The sequence below is a fragment of the Lactuca virosa genome, chromosome 3, assembly GCF_052849685.1.
Source record: "Lactuca virosa cultivar CGN04683 chromosome 3, Lactuca_virosa_CGN04683_v6, whole genome shotgun sequence".
NCBI classification, from domain to species: Eukaryota; Viridiplantae; Streptophyta; class Magnoliopsida; order Asterales; family Asteraceae; genus Lactuca; species Lactuca virosa.
Window position 1 is genome coordinate 315,791,182 of NC_136428.1, and position 5,625 is coordinate 315,796,806.

A 5,625-nucleotide genomic window follows, 5' to 3' on the forward strand; every position below is an offset into this window, starting at 1 on the left:
TTTATACCATATCTTTTTATAAAAATACCACTCTTTTTATAAAAAATTTCAAGTTTTATAAAAGTTTGACTTTTTTTTATAAAAAATCACAAGAAACAAGAATGTATCCACTTTTCCCCACCATGTTCCAACACCCAAGACACAAGTACACAAACCATAAAGTAATATTAAAAATGTTTCATCCATGTTCCCCCATACCCCCTACACACCCCACCACCCTCCCTCCCCTCCCCCTTAAAGTCACGGCCACCACCTTCCCACCCCCATTCCATCTTCTTAACTCTTCTTCATTCTTCTTTCATCATCATCTTCTTCAAGAACAACTCAAGCTCTTTCAAGGCTAATTCTCCATAAGTTGGTTTTTCAATTTTTGGTAAGCTTTTCTCCATAAATCTAGTGATTCTACACATAAAAATACTAGTTTTCTTACATTTACACACATTTATATGTGTTATTATCCATAGGGTATTTCGACATTCAAGTGTTCTTCAAGCATTTTCAAGTGTTCTAAGCTTGAAAACATTCATCTTCATCTCCTAATCCACTAACAAATGAACTCAATGTGAGTTCATACGCCTTAATTTTTGAGTTTTTCCAAGTATTGCGGGGGGGGGGGGGGAATACAAGTAAACAAATCTTATTTGGATGATTTAAAGGCTTTGCAAACTAAAAATACAAGTTATGTCACTAAAACATATCTAAGCTTAAAAATCAGCTTTTTACAGAAAAGTTGTGGTCTGTTCACGGACTGTTTTACCCTTCTTAAACTTAATATATTTCAAAAATGTACAATATGAAAATATTTCAGGTCTATACCTTTTTAAGGACAACTCGCATACGATTTTTCTACAATTTATGGTAATTTTTACAAAACTGTCTATCATTTCAGAACATTTTTGGACCAGTCTGTAAAAATGAAAATTTTCACTCTGGTTAGGAACCACTTAAGGTCAGGAAAAAAATTATGGACAAATTAGACTCATTTTCTAAGCTCTGAGAGTTAACGGATCCAAATTTCGACTTATGATGATTTTTCTATAATTTTTTCTAAAAACATGGACAGAAAAGTCAAAAACTAGAAATTTTGACATTTTCATACTAATGACTCACTTATTTGTGCTTGATGTAAAATAATTATTATTTATGAATATCTAAGCATGTTAGCCTCCCTCTCTCTCTCTCTCTCTCTCTCTCTATATATATATATATATATATATATATATATATATATATATATATATATATATATATATATATATATATATATATATATGAGTACAAATGAACTATTATAATAAACTATAATAGGTATAGTTTATGGAACATTAACACTATTGTAACATTTTGAACAAGGTGGATAATTATATAAAGACATATATAATTATTTTCTACTATTTTATTATCATGGTAAAGTGATAATTATACATACAAATGTTTTCATTACAACAAAACATATATGATAAACTATAATAGGTATAGTTTATGGGTCACTATTTTACCTTTTTGGGCGAACAAATAATTATTTAAAGGTATAATTATTTTATACTATGTAATCACTATGGAACGGTAATATTTCCACTTACAAAAGGGTTTTCATTACACTATACATAACTGTTAATACAAATTTGTGAGACATAGTCTTCACCGTACCTACCAGAATACCTATAAAAGTCTTGTATTATAACCAGAATCTCCTGTAAGAGAGTGTGATGCTTGCAACAACTAGACCGGTAGGTCTGAGGTGACAAATGTCATAACATTCCGACGCTTGAAGAACGTCGTAACAGGCCATCTATGTCCTTAGCACGGTTATAATAACTCACATGGGGCATTAACAATACATTTGGTTTACGGGGCCATCATACATTCATATGGTTTTATATAAGAATAAAACTACATATTACTATTTTAAGTATAGAAATACTTATACATTTCGGTCTTAGGGTTTCTAAGACTACAACTGATTTTCAAGATCAACGATACATTAAGCACGGGGAAACATACATTCAAATGGTTTTATATTGATTAAAACTACATATTACTATTTTAAGTATAGAAATACTTATACATTTCGGTCTTAGGGTTTCTAAGACTACAACTCATTTTTAAGGAAAATATTGGATTTTCCAGAAACAAACACTATCATTTTACAAGGAAAGGCTTACAATTCTTCATACAAACTCTTATGAACTCACCAGCATAATTGTTGACACTTTTTCAAACTACTTGTATTCTCAGGGAATCGTCAAGCAAGATAATTACAAAGTTGTGAGGATGGACGCTACAACGTCACACTATTCATTTTGTCATAATGTAATTGGAATTTAAACAAACAACATTCGGATACAATGTAATTTTCCCAATTATAATTATGATGGTTGTGTTTCTTTTATCACTATTATTCATTATTTAATGATACAATACATGAAAGTCATCCACCCCCAGACGTTTCCGCCATCTTGGTTTGGGGGTGTGACAGATTGGTATCAAAGCATTGTTTATAGTGAACTAAGTGTATCAAACCATGTAAGATATACAACTATCAATACAATGGGACTAACACTCTCTGACTAAACATTTTCCCACAAGTATACTTTTGAAATATAATGATATTTTTATAAGAAAGTATAAGTACATACATACATACTAGAACGGTGTCATAACAAGAACAATACAAAAGTAAAAAAGATAAGTTGAACACTACAATTAAGCTTAGATAGTTATGTAATCATATCTAGGATAAATATAGTTTGATCAACTATATGTATGTGAGATATGACTAACATGTGTTTGGGAATAGTCGTGGTGAACAACAAGTCTAAAACATACCAGCACCCTATACGAATAAATCCTAGAACCAAACATAAAGTTTAAGATACTATAGGAGTATTTTATGACACTATAGAACCATACATCTAGATTCGTTATGTGCCTCTTATACCTCTATTCTTGCACAATCGACATGGCCGGATTTCACCTAGACGGAAACCCTTACTTTCCCAACAATGGGAATGGTGTATGTATTGAGGAGATTCACGAGGAAGACCCTGAGGAAGATCCGGAAGAGGATTCTGAGGAGGATTCAGACGAGGAGATACACATCAGGGGGATCATTTCCAAGACTTATCCCATCAGGATCAGAGATGAGCCCTTCCACCTCCCTCTTTTCAGGATGCACCTCCACGATGGGTGGCATAGCTACACTTACGGGCGAGAGAGGATGGTCTACGACCCACATTTAGCATGCATCCACCGCACCATGCCTCGAGCCCTATCACCCCTGTACAACAAGCACTACCCATTATGGTACCATAAATGTCCCACCTGGGCACATGAGTACAGACCATCATCAATGATAGAGATCAGAGGTGTAACACTAGTCAAAATAGGTCAATAACAATGACATGTGATTATGCCAATCATGTAATGTGATTTTGTTAAACTAGTAATGTGATAAACTTACTATGTAGTTCATGGTAAATTCTAATGCAAATATGAACTTTTATACATACTTTATTATACAACCTAAATTATACGTCCATACGATTCCAAAAATATAGAGAACGTATAAATCTGACTTCGCATGACGAAGTTATGATAAACCCTAACACTATAAATCTCGATAATAATAGGAATTTAAAATAGACTTATAACTAGCTATTGGAGTCTAAAAGAGAGTTGTATTACTCGTAAATACCTACGCGTGGATATAAATAACATCAAAAACAGAGTTCGTATGCAAAAGTTACGGCCTTTCGAAATTACAGCTGTCTCAGAGCGTGACACATGTCAGAAACCCTAATCCGACTGAGCTCACGACGTGAGCATAGATACTCATGACATGAGGAGTCAAAGCGCCACTATTCAAGGCAAGAACATGCATGGCAAGGCTACAGAGTGATAAGTCAAAAGCTCACGACGTGAGCAAGGATTTCTCACGCCGTGAGGAGTCAAAGGGACACCGTCCGAAGCTAGGGACCAAATGGCCGGTCTACGAAGTGAGCAGGATCGAGCTCATGACGTGAGCATGCTTGGTTCACGTCGTGAGAGGCCAAAAATCAGCCTATAAATAGCCATTTCGACCTGAAGGCTTATTATACCTAAATCTCTTCCTTCTCTCTCGTTTGTTGAGGCCATTTCGCATCCCGAGCCCGACGATCTCGAACTACTGACCGTTTCTGGTTAGATTACATAAAATCACACTACTAAGGTGAGTTTCACGGCCCCACTTTTTAATGTTTTCGGGGGAAAACGCATGCTAAATATTGAATACAAGTTAATACTATAGTTTGTATGATAGTATGTTCATTAATCGGGATATAATTATTTTGTATCTACACAACTATCGTAAACTTGTTAGCATGCTATTGTTATAGAAGTATACTAATGTAGATCTTGAGTTATACTTAGGATTCTATATATATATATATATATATATATATATATATATATATATATATATATATGTTGTGTGCGATATAGTTCCAGAGTTATACTCGGAAGTTCTATATGCTAATTGATAAGCATGTTGTTATTGTTGGTTTTTTGTTAAGATAAAACCTTGTATGTTATATGTTGTTATTATAGGCTTTATGTCAAGATAAAACCTCGTATGGTACATGTTTTTATTATTGGTTTTATGTTAAGATAAAACCTGGTTTTACCTCAAGTTATAGATGTTGTACTGCCTAAAGTATTGCGAACTTAGGAGTAATGTTTAAAAGCATAGTCTAGTAACTTAGGGTTTTAGACATGAAAATGCTTTTGTTGTTAGAGCTATAGGAAGCCGACAAAGTCTACATGAGTTATTGTATTCATCAACTAAGATTGGGGATCTTAGTGAAAGTCCTCTGACCTGTAACCGTTAATCGCGTGTTAGCGAGGAAGTCGTGTATGAATAATATACGGGTTGACAACCCCACTCGCGGCTGTTAGCTACAGCCCAACATAAGCGAGTGACGAACTATCCTTTTATTTGTTTATTGTTCCAGCGTCGATGAAGCGTGCGGTATTGTGTATATGTTGTGGAAAGCCTCATGGAAATCATGAGTGGGCTATCCTCATGAAAAGCATGAGTGGGATCTATCAGAGGCTTTGTATGTCATAACAGCGGTTACAGACTCATGGTAGCAAATTGTTAGAAACATTATACTTTGTCGTTATACAAGTATTAATGTTAAGTATAAGTTTCCCCATACTTATACCCTAGGTACATGAAATGTTTAGGTATATCACTTATTTGATAAGTAAACTGTTATACCTAATATATCTATCAAACGTTGGAGAGTAAAAATGATACTTTCAAAACTATACTTTTGAACTCGGAAAAAGTGTTATTTTATATGGAGTCAAAACCTGTGGACTCACCAACTTTATGTTGACGTATTTTCAAAATGCATGTGTTTTTAGGAACTTGATAAAACTGGTATGTTAGTCGAACAGGAGAAGTTTTACTATTACCCTTTCTGTTCATTAAGAAGTATACAATAGTCGGATATTATGTAATAAGTACTAGAAAAACAATAATGTAACTTTCAACCATCAATAAAGGTATGTATTTTATAAAATTATTTAGTACCGTTCAATGTATGTTATATAACTGTGATATAAGGAATGAAGTTACAC

The 5,625-nt window shown here is 33.7% G+C and overlaps 1 long non-coding RNA gene across 1 annotated transcript; it reads left to right on the forward strand.

The window, feature by feature from the left end:
• The first annotated feature begins 277 nt into the window (after window positions 1–277).
• On the forward strand, window positions 278–2,395 carry LOC145163039 (uncharacterized). Its single transcript, XR_013739528.1, has 3 exons — window positions 278–373; window positions 465–562; window positions 2,239–2,395. It is a non-coding gene; the product is annotated as an uncharacterized LOC145163039 (long non-coding RNA).
• Window positions 2,396–5,625: the final 3,230 nt, after the last annotated feature.